This window comes from Canis aureus, chromosome 7 (assembly GCF_053574225.1).
Source record: "Canis aureus isolate CA01 chromosome 7, VMU_Caureus_v.1.0, whole genome shotgun sequence".
Classification (NCBI taxonomy): domain Eukaryota; kingdom Metazoa; phylum Chordata; class Mammalia; order Carnivora; family Canidae; genus Canis; species Canis aureus.
The window spans coordinates 33075494-33098598 of record NC_135617.1 but is presented as its reverse complement, the minus strand read 5'-3'; the positions used below and the strand labels follow the sequence as shown (position 1 = coordinate 33098598).

Genomic DNA, 23105 nt, shown 5'->3' with positions numbered 1-23105 from the left:
AATGAATTAAACAATTCAGAAAATTAGCTAATAATTTATCTATTTTCATGTTAACCCGCAAACAACATGTTGTTGGAATATATCCAATTGTAACTTAGTTCTGGTATAATTGTTGTCATTACTGATTAGAAAGGAAAAAGTGACTTAAAAAATCCCTAAGCAATAATGCCTAAACAATTACTTGTAAACTACCAGTGCCACTCATGAAAACTGCACATATATCAGAATATCTCCAGATTTGAAAGCAGATGAATCTTAAGAATTTAAATCACCTTCTAAGATGAATTTTACAAAGTAATCAAACTAGCCTCTGACTTCCAGATAAAGGTTCCTGAATAAAAACATGCATTATTTTTACTTCCTCCTAAAACTTGATTAAAACTTCAGTGGAAGTCTTTGGAGCTCTTTGAGGAAGATGCAGTTGCAGGTCCAGGGGAGCTCTGGGCACCAGCCTCCTACTCCTAACTCACCACTGTTTACTCTCCCTTAGGAACAAATGGGTCAGGAAACTGTGCAGCAGCCATGGCTTTCAAAGACATCGGGAAAACACTCGTGGAACCAGAGGTGGTGTTTCACCAAATCAGAATTACTCTAGCCAGTCGCAGCCTAAAATCTTTGAAGTTACATGCTGACTTGATCAGAGGAGCAAAGGAGAAGAATTTCAAAGTGAAAGGACCAGTTTGGATGCCTACTAAGATTCTGAGAATCATTGCAAGAAAAAGATCCTTGTGATGAAGGTTCTAAGACTTAGGATTGTTTTCAGATAAGTATCCATAATCGACTCACTGATTTGCACAGTCCTTCTGAGATTGTTAAACAGATTACGACCATCAGTATTTGAGCCAGGAGTCGAGGTTGAAGTCACCATTGCAGATGCTTAAATCAACCTTTTTTTTTTTTTTTTTTTAAATCAACCTTTTAAATTAGTTATCACTTGTTAAAAAAGAAAAGTATTTCAATGAAAGTCTCTTAAGATATAAACCCACTAAGGGATCCCTGGGTGGCGCAGCGGTTTGGCGCCTGCCTTTGGCCCAGGGCGCGATCCTGGAGACCCGGGATCGAATCCCACGTCGGGCTCCCGGTGCATGGAGCCTGCTTCTCCCTCTGCCTGTGTCTCTGCCTCTCTCTCTCTCTCTCTCTCTCTGTGACTATCATAAATAAATAAAAATTAAAAAAAAATAAACCCACTAAAACATATTGAGAGAAGAAAACAGCAACTAATTTAAAAGCTGGAAGGCAAATGGACAGTTAACTTAGCACATTGAGAAAGGTGAATCTTAAACCCATAGTATAAAAAGTCAAGAAGCAATCTCATTTAAACATAGAGACCTAAATACCTAAGGAATTGGCAGAGTAATATTTTTTAGAAATGGATTAAATGAGCACTAAAAGCATAAGATTTGTTGAAAACTTAAACAGCATTAAGACTTAGCTCTCCTTCTCCATTCCAAAGTCTATAGGTTACCATTTCTCTCTTAAACTAGCAGAAAACTACAAATATATTTTTGACAGCTTTACTGAGATAAATTCATATATCATAAAATGTACCCATTTAAAGTATAATTTAAATTTTATAATATATTCATAGTTGTGCAACTGTCATCATAACCTTAGATCACTCTTATTACCCCAAAAAGAAACTCAATACCCATTAGCCATCACCCTCCAATCCCCCTTCCTTCCAGCTCTAAGAAATCACTAATCAGTAAACCCCGGAGCGAGGTTCTGCCTACCCGAGGCCGCTGCGGTGCGGAGACCCTGGGTGAAGCCGCCGTCACCATGTCTGACCAGGAGGCAAAACCTTCAACTGAGGACTTGGGGGATAAAAAGGAAGGAGAATACATTAAACTCAAAGTCATTGGACAGGATAGCAGTGAGATTCACTTCAAAGTGAAAATGACAACACATCTCAAGAAACTCAAAGAATCATACTGTCAAAGGGAGTTCCAATGAATTCACTCAGGTTTCTCTTTGAAGGTCAGAGAATTGCTGATAATCACACTCCAAAAGAACTGGGAATGGAGGAAGAAGATGTGATTGAAGTTTATCAGGAACAAACAGGGGGTCATTCAACGATTTAGATATTCTTTTTATTTTTTTTTCTTTACCCTCAATCCTTTTTTATTTTTAAAAATAGTTCTTTTGTAATGTGGTGTTCAAAACGGAATTGAAAACTGGCACCCCATCTCTTTAAAACATCTGGTAATTTGAATTCTAGTGCCCATTATTCATTATCACTTGTTTTCATTGTGCTGATTTTTGGTGATCAAACCTCAGCCCCCTTCATATTGCCCTTTCCTTTTTAAAAATTACATGTGTGCACAGAGAGGCCACCTTTTCCAGGACTGTGCATTTTCAGGCTTGTGATAAATAAGATCGACCAATACAAGTGTTCATGATGACTTTCCAATTGGCCCTGAAGTTCTAGCATGTGATTGCTTCACTCCTGGACTATGACTTTCAGTGGGAGATGGAAGTTTTTCAGAGAACTGAACTGTGGAAAAATGACCTTTCCTTAACTTGAAGCTTCTTTTAAAATTTGAGGGTCTGGACCAAAAGAAGAGAAATATCAGGCTGGAGTCGAGAAGACAGAGATGATGAGAGTAAATGACTAACTCCAAAGATGGCTTCACTGAAGAGAAAGCATTTTAAGATAAAAGTCTTGTCAGAAGATCCCAGAAAAGTTCTAATTTCATTAGCAGTTAATAAAGTTATTCATGCAGAAGTGTATTCAACAGAACACTGCTCTTTTTGATTTTATTTGTACTTTTTGGCCTGGGATATGGGTTTTAAATGGACATTGTCTGTACCAGCTTCATTAAAATAAATAAAATATTTGAAAAAAAAAAAAAGAAAGAAATCACTAATCAAATTAATTAGAATACATTAAATTTTAAGGTAATTAACATCTAATTAATTAATTAAGATTAATCAAAAATTTATCTCTGGATTTATCTAATATGGACATTTAGTATAAATTGATTAATTCACTGTGTCCTTTTATAAACTTCTTTCACTTGGTATGTTTTAAGGTCATCTATGTTGGAGCATGTGGCAGTATTGTCCTTTGTATTGTCAAATAGTACTCCATTGTACATATATATCACATCTTATTTACTTGTTTTATCACTGATGGACATTTGAGTTGTTTTCACTTTTTTATATATTATGAACAAAACTACTATGAACATTTGTGTATAAGTTTTTGTGCAGACATGTTTTTATTTCCCTTGAGTATATACCTAGGAGTGGAATTTCTGTGACATATGGTAATTGTATGTTTACTCTTTTAAGGAACTGACAGACTGTTTTCAAAAGTAGCTGCACTACTTATATCTCCACCAGCAATGCATAAGATTTCCAACTTCATATCCTTACAAAAACTTATTATCTTTTTCATTTAGCCATCCTCGTGGGTATAAAATGATGCCATTGTGTTTTTATGTGCATTTTAGAGGGTGTGTATTTTTTGAGATAGTACCAAAGTCTCTTGTCCCAGGAAGTTTCACACATACAGCAGAATTAAGTGAAAATGTATATACTAACATCGAAAGCTCTATTCTTTTTTTTACTCTGTCTCTAAAACTCTGGCAGCTGTATATATATATATATCACCAAGCTGGTAAATGGGCAAAATCTTCAGGTGTCTGAATAGCTTTGGATAAAGAATATAAGACACAGACACCAAACATTTCCAAAATAAATATCCCACAATAAAGTTCAAAATTGATAAGCCCCAATCATACAGTCAGAACTTCCCATCAACTTTTAACCTGCTCTAATTTTAAATATGTGCTTTCAACCAAGTATTACCAGACATTTTAAGAAAACCTATAAAGTCAAAGACAAACCAAGCAAAACAGGAAAGAAGCAATTTGGATTAAAATAAAAAAATAACAATGCAAGGAGAAGAAAACTTAAAAAAAAATGATAATAAATCTTCACTACTATTAATACCCTGAGAGAAATGTTACTGCATCCAAGAGCCGTAAAGTATGCTATATTTAAAAAACACTCAGAAAACAAAAAGTAAACGCTCTTAGGTTTACAAAAAGAAGAGTAGACATGAAAAAATCAGTAGGAAATTTGGAAGAAGGAATTGAAAAAATTTCCTAGAAAGTATGCCATAAAGGCAAGAAGATGAAAAACAGGAGAATAAAGTAAAAAATAGTAGAAGGTCTTCATTAGACTCAATATCCAATTAATAGATGTTCCAGAAAGAAAGAACTGAGAAAAATGGAGAAGTCAGTTAAATTACTCAAGAGATTTTCAAAGCACAGAAAGATATGAGTGCCCAGTTTGAGAGAGTCCAGAAAGCACCCAGTAAAAATATAAAAAATAGACTCATTCGGAGGTTCAGAGGCTTGCCATCATGAAATTTCATAACACTGGAAACAAAGGTATTCTTCAAGATTTAAAAAAATAAAAAATAAAAAAGGAAAGACAGGCTTTCTAGAGGCAATATTGAGGCAGTGAAGAGTGTAGTAAATGTTTTATAATCTTCTCAAACCCCCTCATACAAAAAAAGCAGTAAAAGAACAATTAAAGCACTTGAAGAAATGATATCTTCAATAAAACCAGGTAATAAGGAATTCTCCTGAATATTCAAATGAAGCCAAAATACCAAAAACAACACAGGTCTTCTAGCTTCAACAGCTATACAATGTTATTGGGAAAGAGATAAAAAGTGAAAGGATGTTATAAAGCCACAGGACACAGTAACCACCAATAAATACCTAACCCTATAATGAGAGGACCACAGACTGAATGAAACTTCATGTGAATAAATTTGAGAACAGCTAATAAACTTTGAAGAAGCCCTTCAAATAAGAAGTTAGTGTGCAAAGGCTTCTGGGACACCACTAATGGAAAAACAAGAAATTCAAACAATGCAGAAGAGACCAAACCGCTAGTGGAATGCAAAAATATCCAATTTTGTAGAATATCCATCTTTGTAGAAGGATGATCTACTCTTAAGTGAAACTACAGAAACAGAAATCACATTAGGAAAGGGAAGAAACACTGGGGATACTAGGGAGAGATAAAGCTCAGATACTGTGTGGCAGAAGAGATCAACAGAGCATACTGTACTGGAATAGCAAACAAGAATGTTTAACAATGAGATTACCATGAAAAGCAAGGCTGGTAAAGCTCTAGACAGTACAGTAATAGAGACAAGAAACCTACATGAATCATATCAGGCTAAGCCTCACAAGGTGTGTAAGTGACTAAAGCATGTAAATAGATGATTGATACTGATAGAGAGATAGAGAAATGGAGAGAGAGAGATAGAGATAAATATAGATTGGGTAGACAGGAAAGCTCTTGAACCACAAGGGACATTATCTACCATGGCCAAGTCATACCTCCCATATAGAAACAACCTCCTAATAATCCAGGAAGTGCTATTTAAACATGTGAAACAAACAAAAAATAAAAATAAAATAAACATGTGAAACAAAATCACAATCAAATGAGAGATATAATATATAAAGATTGTAAAACTCAAGATGAAAATAATCCAAATGATGTTCCAGCAGCAGACAATTGAAAAATACTAAGAAAAATATGACTACAAAGAAAATGAAATTAGCATATTATTTAAGAAAGGGATACAAGAAATTAAGAAAATGATCAAAGCTCTGGAAGAACAGCATTGTCAAAATTAGAACATCTCAGATAAAATGACCAGACAACAGTAGGTTATACATTTTTTTTTAAAGATTGTATTTATTTATTTGAGAGGGAGAGAGAGAGCAAGTGCACTCACAAGCAGGAGGAAGGAGAGAGGCAGAGGAAGAAGTAGACTCCCTGCTGAGCAGGAAGTCCCACAGGGGGCTTGATCCCAGGACCCTGAGATCATGACCTGAGCTGAAGGCCTACGCTTAACTGACTGAGCCACTCATGTACCCCAAGGAGGGTATACATTTTTTAAAAAGGCTAACAGAATTCATGAATAAACAAAAATAAAATGAAAAAAAATAGAAATAACTAAATTTTAAGAAATACAAGAATAATAAAGAAATATAAGAATATATAAAGAAAAACAGGAGAAATAGAGGAAAGAAGAAAAAAGTGACTGTAATGAAATAGAAATAAAGATACAAAGGTTTTTAAAATGAAAGATACAGAAGACATACAAAGAAAGGTTAGGTATAATTGAAATACTTAAAGAAGGAAAACATAACAATTGAAAAAATTAAAAATTTAAAGTGCAAGGTAAAAAATTTTTTCTTCTGGAAAAAATACAACAATGCATAGCACACTGAGCACTTGTGAAGTATAACCCAGCAGAGTCAACATCAACTCATATGTAGAAAAGTTACTATTGTACTTTAAAGATACAGAGAAAAAAACCCATTCAGACAAAAACACTAAATGACTAATGAGGGAAAAATATGTTAGTTTGGTTTCAGATTTTTTTTAAAGATTTATTTATTTATTTATTCATGACAGAGAGAGAGAGAGAGAGAGGCAGAGACACAAGCAGAGGGAGAAGCAGGCTCCATGCAGGGAACCTGATGTGGGACTCCATCCTGGATCTCCAGGATCACACCCTGGGCTGAAGGTGGTGCTAAATTGTGTCTCAGATTGGGCTGAAGGTGGTGCTAAATGGTGTCTCAGATTTTTCAACATTTTATAACCTCAGAAAGTGGAGCATATCTCAAATCAGACTCAATCTTACACTTTCCCTCTCTTCATGTCCAGAAATCAAGGCAGGTTATCAGCAAAAAAAAAAAAAAGAAAAAGAAAGAAAATCTTACACTTTCTCCTCTCCTTATGTCCAGAAACCAAGGCAGGTTATCAGCAAAATCTTCTCTATCTTGAATCTAACTTTCTGAAATACCCTCTACTTTCAGTGGAAAGTAGAAATTTCTACAGTGGAAATTTGATTATTCCTTTATACAGCTGCTTCTCATCAATCCCTCATAAGTGGAGCCTCTTTTCTCTCCTTGCCCTTAATGAGATAGAAATGGTTATCCTCCATACTCCTCATCGCTGCTTACAGACAATTAAATTTCTTTCCTACTAAACCTCCAGGCTCCTTTGAAGGTCATTCCCATCATCCTATTCCATCATGGAGTGGGCTCAATACTGGCCCCCCAAAATGTCCCGGTCTTAATTTCCAGAGCCTGTGAATGTTACCTTATAGGGCAAAGATGTGATTAAGTCAAGGATCTTGATATGGGGAGAGTATCCTGGATTATCTTGGTCAAGTACACCCTAAATATAATAAATGTCCTTATAAGAGGAAGGCAGAGAGAATTGTTACAAAAGATGAGGAGACGGTGGTAGGACAGCATAAGCAGAGAGTTGAGTGATGTAGTTTAAAGACAGAAGGGGATACAAGCCAAGGAATGAAGGAAACCACCAAAAGCTTTAAAAGACCAGGAAATAGATCTTTTTGTTCAAAGCCTCCAAAAGGAACCAACTTTGTTGACACCTTAACATTAGTGTAGTAAAAGTGATTTTGGAATTCTGACTTCCAGAACTGTGAGTAGTAATTCTTTACAAATGCAATATGAAACTAATATACCCCATAGCCAGCTACAAATGTTCAGGTCATTCAATCTCACTTCATTCCTAGAAGATTATAGTACCTAGCTTAACCTCCTACTCTTGCCTCCTACACTATCTCAGCAAATAAGTCATCATTCCCGTCAGTCCAGTAACTGGACCTCTTATCCATAATCTCAATTTCTAGGATCTTAATCACGGACCACCACATTCTGTTTTTCCATCCCATTTCTTGCTCCCTCCTCAACAATCCTTTGATCTGCCATAAATTCTAACCCATTAATTTTATCTTTTTTTCACTGCTTTTACTTGTCTCATGTTCTTCACTCCTCCTTATCTGGCTGAGATTTCAAGATCATTCATCATAATTAGTCTCCCATACACATTCCCTATTATATCCTGTTGGTAAAATTCCTAACCCAGTTAAATTAATATCTGACCAGTCTGTACTGGCAGATGAGCAGATGAATAAATGAGGAGAATAGATATTTTGCTGATTGCTCTCAATTAAATTTATACCTACTATCCCCAACTGAGCCTTTAGAGTTGGCTGCAATTCTACTTACATTTTCTTTTACTTTAATCACTCATTTTCCTACATGTATATTTCAACACACTAAAATGAGAATCCTATGAAGGCAGAAATTTGTGTTTTGTTTACTGATGTAAGCACAGAAATAAAATAGTGCATGGTACATAGTAGGAACACTTATAGAATTAATAAATTGATTTTATATCTTTTTTCTATACTCTCAGACTCCAACAGTTCTACCATTTTAATTTTTAGGTGGTGATTTTGCTTATTTTACCAAAAAAATAAAAGCAGTCAGAAAAGAAGGCCCACACAAATATAATTATATTATTTTTTACAAAGGTGCACAGACAATTTAATGGGAAAAATGAAGTCCTTTATTTATTTTAGAGAAAGAGAGAGAGAGAGAGTGTGTGTGTGCAAGAGTGGGAGAAGCAGAGGGAGACAGAGAGAGAATCCCAAGCAGCCTCCATACTGAATGTGAAGCTGACTCAGGGCTCAATCCCATCACCCTGAGATCACAACTCAAGGGGAAACCAGGAGTCAAGATGCTTAACTGACTGTGCCCTGGAGAGTCTTTTAAACATATGGTGCTAGAAAAATTGGACATGTATATGGAAAGAAAGAGAGAGAGGAAGGAAGAAAGGAAGGAAGGCAAGAAGGAAGGAAGGCAAGAAGGAAAGAAAGAAGGACCTCACATGTAAAGAAATTAATACAAAATAAATAATAGATCTAATGAAAACAAAAAAAATTCTAGAAGCAGATATAGGAGAAAAGTATTTTGATATTAGGTTCAGCAAAGATTTCTTAGGTGTAGCACCAAAACCAAAATCATATAGAAAAATGAATTAATACAATCAGATAACAAAAAGAAATAAAAGGCATTCAAATTGGCAAATAAGTCAAACTCTCCCTCTTTGCAGATGGCATGATACTGTAAATAGAAAACCCAAAAGAATCCACCCCAAGATTGCTAGAACTCATACAGCAATTCGGCAATGTGGCAGGATACAAAATCAATGCCCAGAAATCAATGGCTTTTATATACACTAACAATGAAACTGAAGAAAAAGAAATTAAGGAGTCAATCCCATTTACAATTGCCCAAAAACATAAGATACCTAGGAATAAACCTAACCAAAGAGGTAAAGGATCTATACCCTAAAAACTACAGAACACTTCTGAAAGAAATTGAGGCAGACAAAAAGAGATGGAAAAATATTCCATGCTCATGGATTGGAAGAATCAATAGTGTGAAAATGTCAATGCTACCAGGGCAATTTACACATTTAATGCAACCTCTATCAAAATTCCATGGACTTTCTCACAGAGTTGGAACAAAGAATCTTAAGATTTGTGTGGAATCAAAAAAGACCCCAAATAGCCAGGGGAATATTGAAAAAGAAAACCAGAGCCAGGGACATCCCAGTGCCAGATTTCAGGTTGTACTACAAAGCTGTGATCATCAAGACAGTGTGGTACTGGCACAAAAACAGACACATAGATCAATGGAACAGAATAGAGAACCCAGAAATGGGCCCTCAAATCTATGGTCAACTAATATTCCACAAAGCAGGAAAGACTATCCACTGGAAAAAGGACAGTCTCTTCAATAAATGGTGCTGGGAAAATTGGACAGCCACGTGCAGAAGAATGAAACTAGACCATTCTCTTACACCATACACAAAGATAAACTCAAAATGGATGAGAGATGTAAATGTGAGACAAGAATCCATCAAAATCCTAGAGGAGAACACAGGCAACACCCTTTTTGAACTTGGCCACAGCAACTCCTTGAAAGATACATCCATGAAGGCAAGAGAAACAAAAGCAGAAATGAACTATTGGGACTTCATCAAGATCAAAAGCTTCTGCACAGCAAAAGAAACAGTCAACAAAACTAAAAGACAACCTACAGAATGGGAGAAGGTATTTGCAAATGACCTATCAGATAAAGGGCTAGTATCCAAGATCTATAAAGAACTTATGAAACTCAACATCAAAGAAACAAACAATCCAATCATGAAATGGGAAAAAGACATGAACAGAAATTTCACCAAAGAAGACATACACACGGCCAACAAGCACACGAAAAAATGCTCCGCGTCACTTGCCATCAGGAAAATACAAATCAAAACCGCAATGAGATACCACCTCACACCAGTGAGAATGGTGAAAATTAACAAGACAGGAAACAAGTGTTGGAGAGGTTGTGGAGAAAGGGGAACCCCCTTGCACTGTTGGTGGGAATGTGAACTGGTACAGCCTCTCTGAAAAATAGTGTGGAGGTTTCTCAGAGTTAAAAATAGAGCTACGCTATGACCCAGCAATTGCACTGCTGGAGATTTACCCCAAAGATACAGATGCAGTGAAAGACCCAGACACCTACCCCTCCCAATGTTTATAGCAGCAATGTCCACAATAGCCTAACTGTGGAAGGATCCTCAGTGTCCATTGAAAGATGAATGGATAAAGAAGATGTGGTCTATGTATACAATGGAATATTACTCAGCCATTAGAAACGACGAATACCCACCATTTTTTGATGTGGATGGAACTGGAGGGTATTATGCTGAGTGAAATAAGTCAATCAGAAAAGGACAAACATTATATGGTCTCATTCATTTGGGGAATATAAAAAATAGTGAAAGGGAATAAAGGGGAAAGGAGAGAAAATGAGTGGGAAATATCAGTGAGGGTGACAGAACATGAGAGACCCCTAACTCTGGGAAATGAACAAGGGGTAATGGAAGGGGAATTGGGCAGGGTTGGGGTGGCTGGGTGATGGGCATTGAGGGGGGCACTTGACGGGATGAGCACTGGGTGTTATGTTATATGTTGGCAAATCGAACTCCAATAAAAAATATACAAAAAAATAAAAAGAAAAAAGAAAAAAAAAAGAAAAATGAATTAATAAATTGGACTTTATTAAAATTAAAAACTTTCGTTTTGTGAAGATTCTGTTAGAAGAATGAAAAGAGAAGCCACAGACTAGAGAAAATATTTTCAAATCATTTTCTAACAAAGGATTTGTATTAAAATATATAAACATTTTAAAAACTCAACAATAAGAACACATTTTTTAAGTGAGCAAGAAACCTAAACAGACACTTAACCAGAGAAGATACACAGATGGCAAATAAGCATTTTAAAAGATGCTTACCATCATTAAACATTAGTGAAATACAAATCAAAACAGGATGAGAAATACCTACATACCTATTATAATGACGAAGAAATCGATAATATCAACTGCTGTGAGGATATGGAGTAGCTGAATTGCTCTTACATTTTGGTTTTACTTTGCAAACAATCTGGCAGTTTCCTAATAAGTTAAATATACACCTACCAGAAGGCCCAGCAATCCCACGCCTAGGTATTTATCCGAAAGAAAACTTGTAAACACAGAAAAATCTGCATACAGCTATTTATAACAACTTTATTTGTAATTAATGTTTATTTTTTCTATTAAATTTAAATAAATAAAAAATTAAATAAATGTTTGTACTTGATAAAAAGTGGAACAACCTAGATGTCCTTTGGCCAGTGGAAGGATAAACAAATTGTGGTACACTCATAATAAACTACTACTCAGCAATGAAAAGGAAAAATATGTCAATATATGCTACAACATGAATAAATTTCCCATGCATTTTTTTAAGTGTAAAGAATTGGACCAGGGACACCTGGGTAGCTCAGATTGTGATCCCGGGGTCCTGTAATCAGTCCCACATCAGGCTCCCTGTAGGGAGCCTGCTTCTCCCTTTGCCTATGTCTCTGCCTCTCTGTGTCTCTCATGAATAAATAAATAAAATCTTAAAAAAAAAAAAAAAGAATTGGGGGATCCCTGGGCGGCTCAGCGGTTTAGGGCCTGCCTTTGGCCCAGGGCGTGATCCTGGAGTCCCGGGATCGAGTCCCACATCGGGCTCCCGGCATGGAGCCTGCTTCTCCCTCCTGTGTCTCTGCCTCTCTCTCTCTCTCTCTCTCTGTGTATGTGTAAGAAAGAAAGAAAGAAAGAAGGAAAGAAAGAAAGAAAGAAAGAAAGAAAGAAAGAAAGAAAGAAAGAAAGAAAAGAAATCTTAAAAAAAAAAAAGAATTGGAACCAAAAGGCTACAAACCATATGATTTCATTTTTATGACATCTTGGAAAGATAATACCATAGGAATGGAGAACTAATCAGTGGTTTCCAGGGATTACGGGGGGGGGGGGGTGGTGAAGAGGTAACTAAAAAGGGGGCAATACGACAGTATTTTTTAGTGTATCAGGGTGGTAATAACAGATACAAAACTCGCCCATTTGTTAAAACCTTAGAACTGCATACCACAAGAGTGAATTTTAGTGTAAGTAAATTCAAAAATAAAAGAAAATCAAAAAACTATTACTTCACATCTCCATCACCAAATCCAATCACTTATCCACACTTGTATCCATATTCATACTCTGCCTTCTCTGATACTAAAATGGATAAGCTCTTTTTTCCTGCTTTTGATTAGAGACAACTCATCTCAACTTCTCTTGCCTGTAGACTGACATATATACCATTAGTCCCTGTGGGTCTCAGGACTTCAGACTTGAATTGAATTATACCACGGGCTTTTCTAGGTCTCCAGCTTATAGGCACAGGATGTAGGATTTCTCAGTCTCTATGATGACACCACAAAATGACTGAATTTTAGAGATAGGGTGCAAAGGAGAGACAGCAAGGTGGCCAAAACACACATCCCAAACTTAAATCCCACTCAACAACAATTTGGCATTCATCCATGGTCAAAAGTGTCTTTATCAGAGCTGTGGTATCCAGCACCTTATACTGAAGGATCCAGGAAGAAGACTCTTCTAAGGACCTCCTCCATGGCTTGCTTCCTTACATCTTCAATGTCTGCTCAAATATCTCTTGATCACATTATCAGAGAAGGCATCTCTAATAATGGCATTTGACTTTGCACAACGGTGCCCCACCTCACTAACCCCTTCTTTTTTTTAAGATTTTATTTATTTATTCATGAGAAGAGAGAGAGAGAGAGAGGCAGAGACAGGCAGAGGGAGAAGCAGGCTCCATGCAGGGAGCCCAACGTGGGACTCGATCCTGGGTCTCCAGGATCACGCCCCGGGCTGAAGGTGGCGCTAAACCGCTGAGCCACCGGGGCTGCCCTCACTAACCCCTTCTTAATTTTTCTCTCAAGGGCTTATCACCATCTGATGAACTACACATTTAACTTCTTTATTTATATTTTATTTCTTCTCACTGGAATGTAAGCATCTGGAGGCCAGGATCTTTACCTCTTATTCATTGCTCCATCTCCAGAATACAGCATAGAATAGAAGGTCACAAACTGTCTTGAGGAATAGGCAATGTCACATTCACTTTATAGTTGAGAAAACCTAAGACTCTGGAAATTTATGCAACTGCTCAAAACCACACATTATGCACTGGCAACCCCCAGAAGCCTAAAAAAGGAAGTTTCTTCCCTTTTCAATTTTGCCTTTGGCCAGCTCTGCAAAACCATCATTGTTAAAGGGAAGAAAAAAAAATCATGTGAATAATTGCCCTTCTGTTGTTCGTTTAATATAAAAATATCAGAAGATATTGAAAGAGCTGGAAATTTTTTCAAATATTAATAGCTTTTGACCCATTTGATATTTATGTTGAGTATCTAAAATGAAATTCATACAAAGGAAGAGCTGTGCATGCCAACTTGTCTCATTTCCCTTCCCCTTTCCTTTCTCTACTTGTCTTGTAGCTTGATTCACTTCAGTGGAATAGTACAAATAATTAATCAAACTGTTTGGTATGGATAATTAACAATAAACCCATGTGAGATATTCAGAGGTTGAAAAGTGCAAGGAAATTACTTTGGAAGGGAGATGAGTCCAAGGGCCACATCAGCAAACTGTGAGACTTCATAGAGATAGGAGTAATATGGAGAATGCAAGCCAAAACTCGTGCCTGAAAACTGACCTGGATATAAATGCTATTATTGTCCTGTGAGATGCTGCACTAAAAAACACAGACCACAGTTTCAGCTAAAACCATTAAAATATCTAGACTATAACAGTAAGACCACTTTCACAGTTTTGATTCTATACCATTATGAATTTTTGTTAAAAGTTTAGGTCTGAAATTTATCTAAAAGTCCTTTTAATTCCCAAATATTTGCTCAATAAGTTATACATCTGTGATACCAAGGTATTTCTACATTCAGTATTTATTTTAAGTAATTGATGCCTTAACAGCCAACACCAACCAAACGATGAATTTAGATAAAAATTTGATGACTACTGAGATGGTTGTCACCTATTTTATTTTAAAAAATAGTCTGCACTGCATTTCGTTTCACTTTAATTCTGGGAGGACTGACAGGACTGGGTCAGTCAGCTCACTGCCAGCCCACACTGGCCTGTCTTAGCTGGCTAAATTTCCTTGAGTAGTGAAGGGATGGAGAAACAATAGGAAGGTGTTAGATATTGTTCAGTCCTACCAGGGCACAGGACTCTGAATTGTTCCCACAAAAATGTCCAGACACTTGAAGAAAATAGTGAAATTTGAGCATCATGTAAGAGAAAGAATAAAAGAACTCAGTATAGACTTCTTAATAGTTGAAGAATAAGCTCTGTGACTGGTCTAAGACTCTTAACACAACTCTCAGAGAACTCTGGATAACCAACTTTGAATCCTATTCATCAATCCTGTTCATCAATGCCTATTCTGCAGCGTTAGGTTTAGGAGCTTACCTGGACAAGGATTAGTCAACTTGAGGAGGACAAGGCTGATAAATGAGAGATGTGTTCATGCATGAATGTTCTGCTCTGGTTTAGTCAGCAGTCACCTTGTATAATCCTGAGATAAATACATGAGATAAATACATCTAGCTCAGAAGAAATGGTCCTCTCAACACACATTCAGACTACTTTAGGTATAGTCTGTAGACATGCCCCAGACTCATACCTCTCTGTATAATGCTAACTTGGGGAGTGGGTGCTTTTTGGCAGTTGTGCTTTCTGAGGTTCTGATGGGCTCTTGCTGACTCAGACATTGACATCCACAAACATCTACCCTGCTATTGTCTGGAAGCTAACACCTCCATAAATGTCCTGAGGACAGTTGCTGACTGCAACAACTTCCCTTTATATAATTTAGAAAAGGAAATCTTATTTTATTGACCCAACAAGTGTGCTTATCTTTCTGCCAGTACAAATCTGCTGAGGCAACTGACAGTTGCCCATACAAAGTTTGTGCTTGAATATCAGTATTTTGCATTGAGGCTTCAGCTCATGGGAAAAGAAAAGCCCTGTTTTAATATCTTTTACACACCCAAACACACACATTAAGTAAGAGATAACTTTATACATACATACATACGTATTTATATACTATAATACATTCAAAGTGGTTTCTAATTGCTTTTAAAGTGGGAATAGTGTTATAAAGGAAAAAATTACAGGCTTGAGTAGTTTATTAAACACATATTTTTTTCTATAAAAATATATATGGTTTGGAGCAATGTAACCTAACCTTTATAATAAAAATTTTTCAAGCATTTTAGTTATAAGTTTTCATATATTCAAACTATTCTAGGAAGGTTATGAAGTACAACAAAGTGTCATTGAATGCAGCAGGTTTCGGTGATGCCCCCAACACTGTCTCTTAGAAATTTTGTGTGAAATTGAGTCAAGAGCTGAAAGCTGACTCTTCAAACTACTAATTTCAGATGTAAGCTTTCTTAACTCTACATGTCACAAAATATTCAAGCTAGCTTTGCCAGAAAATCAGAAATCTAAGCATATGTATGAAATGAAGAAAGAGAATTTTTAGAAAACATATTGCAGTTTTATACTAAATCCTAAAATGGACTAAACTATTTAAGATAATTGACTTCAAGAATAAATCAACAAATGGGATTTTGAGCTACAAAATATGGTTATTTAAAATACAAGGAATTCTCTTATCCACAAATACAGTCAAATAACACTGATCTTTGTTATTCACTCAGCTTTAGATCAAATGTGTGCCCCAGGATAAAACTCCCTCCAGCAGAGGCACAGCCTACAAGCCATGGGGAAAGAGAGCTAAATGAAATTATCAATCCTGCACAATAAGCCTGAAAAGAAAAGTCAGTTCCTCCCTGTTTTATTCCCAGGAAAGACCGAGTAACACAGGAACAGAAAGGACAACTTTCAAGTTTGTACAGGCACATTTGTGGCCCCTTTTGGCCATTGTCCCAACCAGAACAGCCACTTAGACTACGTTCTTTAGGAATAGGGCATTCCTTCAGGCTCTACACTCCATACTTTGCTTTACATTTCTACTTTCATAGAATTTCTCCTCTTTCTGTCCTGTGCCCTCACATATGGAATCATCTCATCTGCATAGCTACATCACAAGAAGTATCTGATGGAGACTCTGCATGGCCTCATCACTTCCATGATTCCCCACACTGAAGCCTTTAAGGAAGTGATACACTATACATCCAACTAACTTCCCTAGGATGCCCAGTGCTCAAGTTCCTTCTGAGAAGTGGGATCTGATGAGTTATTGTACTTGAACATTTCCAAGGCATAATTTTCCTTTAAACACAATGTGTTTCTCAAAAGAAAAGAAGAGCTGTGAGAAGAGTAGGTGGTATGCTAAGAAAACTTGATATTCTAACAGTATATTTCAAACATCAGTGCTTGTTCTTATACCCAGTATTTGTACCATTGTGCTCATCTTCTTTCTGCCTTTCACAGTGGGTGCACGGCTGTATGCCTATATGAACATTCCTGTTCTTTCCCTATTTTCATTCTTCTTTTCCCTTTCTCTTCTACCATGACCCACTAAGCATTGTAATCAGATAATTCTGAGGTTAAGGATTAATGTTCCATACCCACAGGCAAAGACTGTGCTTCCTGTCATCTAGTAGCACACCACTTCCTAGGAATGAGATAGGAAACCCAGTGTTCCCGAATCAAATGACTCTTACATATCCCAGCATCTAGGCTAAAGGAATCATCCTCTCCACCTGAGGCAGTCTTATGGAAAAGTATTTATTTAATCATTTAGAAGAAAATTAGAATCCTAGAAGTAAAATTATTCTCAAACATCCAATAAATTATCAAAAAAGAAAGTAGTCATCTTGCCAAGTATATATCAAGCAATACTTTTAGTCACTAATGGAATTGAAGATTATTTATTAAAAGAATTATGGTTTATGAATGTCATTATTATACTGTAGTATTTTTAAAAGTCAACTAATTACTCCAAAAGGATGACAAAGTCTAGGCAGTACAGCAACATGCTTTCTTGCTTTCTTTCTTTTTTTAGCAATATGTTTTCTTAAATAAAACAAAGACCATTAGTTTTGACAATCTTTCGGCTAGAGTACTAATTAATGCAGCATTTGTGTAACAGTGAAGAAACACTACCAAAAAAATACATATATGTATGTATGTATGCATATATTATATATATTTTATAGATGTAAAATTGTTATGGTTAACTATTTGAATTTTGTTAATAAAAACAGTACTGAGAATAGCCTCTTTTCAGCTTCACTTACATTAAAAAAAAAAAGATATACAAGAATCTCCTGTCTTTCCTTTCATGTAAATCTAAAATATACAAATATACATACATGTGTTTTTTATTTTAAATCTTTTTAAGGTCTGACTTTCCTACTATGAACCAGGTACTTGCATGTACACTAATCCTCATGAAATCCTTCGCATTAGGCTTTATTATTTCTATTTTATAATGAAACTTGGAACATGTAGATAACTTGCTGAAGTTCGCACATCTAATAAGTGGCCAAATAGGGCACAAAACCCATGTCTTCCAAATCAAATCCTGTTTTTCTACCATATATGTTATCCAATCATATACATGTAGGTATTTTATTTTGTAAAATGAAAAAGGAAGAGAAAATGGTCTTCAGAAAATCCAAACATAGAGGTCTTTCCTTTCTCATTCTGTGTCCCTAACTCCCCTTTTCTGGCTATATCATTTTGGCACTGCAGAATATTAACACTGCCCAGGAAAGCTCAAGGAAGTCGAAGGTGAGAAATGAGGATTCTCCTACATCATTAAATACTTTCACGGTTACTCCATTTGACTGGCAGATACAAAGAGGTTTCTCCATGACATCCATCACGCTGCCTAGAACTGTTCCCCGCTTGGTCTCAAAGACAAATGCTTAAAGTTAATCATCTGTTTGCCTCTACTTTTCCTTTGGAGACATTGATCAAGCTGTGTTGACAGAACTGTGATGAAATATCAGGCTCTGGGAAATGCTGAGCTGGCTTTGAATCTACCATTATTTGAACACGAGTTTTGAGGGACATCTGTCACTTTTCTTTGGCATTAACTGTCCTCTTCAATATGAGGGCATATATGTTTTAGTCAGAGTTGTAGATTCTATGAATGCTTATCATGAAGTTTATGACTGGCATTGGGCTATTATTGTTGCATGCTAACAATAACATCATTTTAATAACCAGAGTTCAAAGAACCATAACATTGTAGGACTTTGGAGACAGAAACTTATTCATGCTCTGTTACCTGAACAGTGAAACAGAATTCTTTCAAATTTCTTTATGTGTTGTAACATCTTCCATTTAATAGAAAGCATCACATTATTCTCTGTAGAATTTAATAGTTTGAGTTTCAAATGCATTTTAAAGTCATATAAGTATGCTTTTAATAGTTGAAAAGATACTAAGTAGTTGTTAGTAAAATAATTGTTTTCCCTCATTTATACATATGAAGAAGTATGCAGAGTTTTATAGACTATGGAGAACTGAGTCATGCCACTGCACCAGAATATTTAGAATGTAGAATAATTTACATTGGACTCATGAAGAAAAAAGAGCTTCAACAAATTATATACACTAGAAAGAAAAATGCCATGAGTCAGCTGGATACTAGTTCTGTGGAGACTTTCTTCAACTCTCAAATGTATAACTTTCCAATTTGTTTAAAGTAAAATCTTAGAATGTGAAAATCCTATTAGAAATATTGCTCAGGAAAAAGAAGGAGAAATACTGCTTAGGGTCAAAAAGCAGATTGAAAAAGGCAGTTACCCATAAAATATCAGGGTTATAATACTTATATACTTGGGAGAGTCCCAGATGCTAGAACTTGAGGGCAGTTAGAAAGAAAGAAAATGTCCTTGCTTTCATATTCACACAGAGCCATTCCCAGTAAAATAAAATAAAATAAAATAAAATAAAATAAAATAAAATAAAATAAAATAAAATAAAATAAAATAAAAAAATAAAATAAAATAAATAAAATAAAATGAAATAAAAATAATAAAATGAAATGATTTTAAAAACTTAGCAGGCAAGTTGTATTTCCCCCAATGCCCTCCTTCAGGTATCTCTCTAACCACTTCCTAGGTGTTCAGTGTCATCATATTCCTCTCACAAAAGCTCCCAACTATTTAATGATGAAAACTTATATAATAATCTCCAAATATACATTGAATTTTATGAAAAAAGAACTTGTAGTTGCTTGTCTGACCACTGCATTGACTGAGTCTCTATCATTTTTGCACTATGTGCAATGACAAGACTCTACTGTATAGTAGCTTAAAAGTTCAGATACTGACTTTAATTTCCTCAAAATATGTATTTAACATTTCTGTGACTTAGGTTTAGATGAATAGAAGAAATAAAACGCTGACATGTAGTTTACTACTTAAAACTAGTTCTAAAAAGGTCTAATAATATCATTTCATTGAACTTTAAAGGACATTATCTAAGAGTCTTAAGCCAGATAGTGACAATATGCTAGCATATTCAAGAAAAAAATTAGAGGACAATGAAAAGATATTTGTCTTATATGGCATTAAAATTTTTCTAAAATTTAAAAATGGATAACACTCAAATGTACATTCTCTATTTTTGTTTCTGTTTTGAAACAAATTATACTTGTATATGTTGTTCAATATTTAATCTTAGAGACAATTACATTTCAACATAAAATTATTTCACCCTTTTGCATAATATACAATTCAATTAATCACCTTTTATAAAAAATTTCATTTTAAAATATTAAAAAATAGCAAGCATACAACAGTTATTATGCTATTATGCCTAGATATAAAAACTAATAGAATTTGATGTCTGGTATGATAATGTGACTTCTGTCCAGACCAACCCTCTGGTTCACACTAACAATTGTAAACTCTGGGCAAAATACAAAAAACAACTACTTAAGAATTCCAAAGAATAAACAAAAGCAAATATACTATGGAAGGTAGTCAAATTGAAGAAATAACCTGAATCTCTTCCCTCCTTGTCATTGTGGCTTTTCCCTGAAGGTGAAGGGACAGTGCAGGCAATTAAATAAGGGGAAGAAATAGTGACATATTTGTCCATTAGGGATACAAAATAAAGACATTTTCAGAAAAACAAATTGCTTCCAGGAGATCTGCCCTACAAGAAAAGTACTACTCTGGACCAGAATGGCAACACAGAAAGCTCCTAAATTTCCCTCCTCACATAGATGCACTGGATATAATGCTACACATGGAACAATTCTCTCTGAGAGAAATTCAGGAACTAGCTGAGTGACTCCTATCCATCATATGACTCAGAAAATACCTCCATCGAAATTCATAGGAAAAGCTGAGAAACACTCTCATCAAAAACCTCACCCTTGGGACGCCTGGGTGGCTCAGTTGTTGAGGTCTATCTTTGGATCAGGGTGTGATCCCTTGGTTCTGGGATTGAGTCCTGCGCTGGGCTCCCTGTGAGGAGCCTGCTTCTCCCTCTGCCTGTGTCTCTGCCTCTCTCTCTGTGTCTCTCATGAATAAATAAATACAATCTTAAAAAAAATGGCAATCAGCTTCATTTGCAATAGCATCTAAATCATGAAATACTCAGAAACAAACCCAGCTGTTTGTTCATTTAAATGGATGCCAGTCAACATGGCCCTTCACTCATTAAGAATGCACCACCAACCAAGGATTAGCAGATATTTGAGGAAAATAGCATTTTCCTTTACCATTGAATTGCCTTGTCACCTTTGTTTAAAAGTATTTGACCTTATTTTTCAACTCTATTGTGTTCCATTGATCTTTATGTCCACTTACTCACTAATACCAAATGCTCTTGAAATCTGTGACTTGAAATCATGTAGTGTAAGTGCTCCAATTTTATCCTTCTTTTAAAACATTCATTGGCTAGGAATTTTGCGTTTCCATACAAATTCTAAAAATCACCTTGTTTCTTTCTACAAAACACCTGCTGGAATATTTTATTGGGAATGCATCAGATTTATAAATCTATTTGGGAAGAATTAACATATATTAAGTCTTCTAATCCATGAACATGGTGCATCTCTTCATTTATTTAAATCTTCTTTAATTTTTCTCTATAATGTTCCATAAATTCTCACTACAGAAGTTCTCATTTCTATCTCTCTCTCAACCAAAATATTCACCCTACATGCTCTCTTCAGACACTAATTCATTTAGGGAGAACTCCCAAGGGATGGGAGTGCAAACACACAAGCAAACTTTCAAATTGAAAACTCAACCACAGACAACACTTGTCTTTGCGTGTGTTGACTTTAAACATGAAACATCCCTGGAATTGCTTCTTTTGCAATAGTTTTCCCATTTGTTTTGGTTTATGTTTTTCTCTTCTCTTGTTTCTCTGAGATCCCAATGCCATCTGCTTTCTTATTTTCAGCAATTCCTACAAAGATCTTATCTGCTAACAACTTTCTCTCCTTTACATCATAGTGCTATAGGTTATTTTTTAAATAAATTTTCTGCAAGTTTAAGGATTTTAGGTGAGGAGGGATGCACACATATCAGCTCAGTCTACCATTACCACTATACAATAATTTAATGAGTAATTTTCAAGGTTTATAAGATGTAGTGAAATGTGCACTTTCACAGTATTATTAGTCATGAAAAAAAATGAATGTACATTTTGTACAAATTGTTACAAAAAACACAAATGATACATAGTGAGCCTGTACTTTTGTAAAACATATAAATGCGTTTTAAACATTCATACTCTTTATAAGTATTAATATACGTTTTAAACTTTCTGTTACAGAATCTATGCAAAAAGAAAAAAATCATAACCTTGAGCAAGGCTATTTACTTAAACATTTTTATAAATGCAAAATAAAAGGTACATCCAAGATATCTAGCATAAGAACAATAGTTAAACAATGTGCAGCACATCTATGTTAAAATAGATACAGAAATAAAAATTTTAAAATTCAGAAATATTTAGTGTTATGTGAGAATCTTCATAATATAACTGACAAAAATCTGAAATTTTTTACACAGTACTGTGTCAATTTTTTTCATATATTTAATTATGTGCTCAAATTCTTAAAGGACTTGAAAGAAATATATTAAAATGTAATTGGTACCTGGTTGCTGAATTACTTTAAATTAATCATTGGATACTGTCTTCTATAAAACTTAAAAAAATTATTTTCCAAGTTTCTAACACTAGCACATATACTTATATTCAGAAAAAAGCCAAGCATAAAATGATCTCTTTTTAAAAGATGAGTTTATTTTTTAAATATTTTTAATAATTGGCCAAACAAATCTATTCCCCCAAGCTTCCAGTTAATCAAGGTCTGTGCTCTATTTATTGTTTTACTTATAATGAAAGCTATTCAGTCTCTCATGGTCAAAATTTTATTTTCAAAGTAATTTCTAGTTCATTCTATTTGTCATGATGATGCTTATTATTACCTCTGCATGGGGACTCCTTCAAAATTTTCCTCATGCTACTAAGAAGGATTAATACAAAGAAACTCCACAAATGGAGATTAACAATAACTAAGACCTCTGGATAAAATAATTTCACACCCTACTTTCTACTAATGAGCTTTGAACACTTAAAACTGCAGGCCTTAGAACTGTGGTCCTTTGTGGCTTCTCTTGTCTGTCATGAATGATTAAGTGGCTTATTAAGACAATTAAGTTTGGACCTCTAACTAATCGTTTTTGTTGCAACACAATATCCTATTACACATCCCCAAACCTTCTGGGGCTTTTTTTATTCAAAGTTTCAGCTAAACTATAATAATGAAAATCA

At 35.2% G+C, this 23105-nt stretch overlaps 2 pseudogenes; both read left to right on the top strand.

Moving 5' to 3' along the window:
- Positions 1-495: 495 nt before the first annotated feature.
- On the top strand, positions 496-881 carry LOC144316813 (small ribosomal subunit protein uS10 pseudogene; annotated as a pseudogene).
- Positions 882-1703: 822 nt separating this feature from the next.
- Positions 1704-2860, top strand: LOC144317224 (small ubiquitin-related modifier 1 pseudogene; annotated as a pseudogene).
- Positions 2861-23105: the final 20245 nt, after the last annotated feature.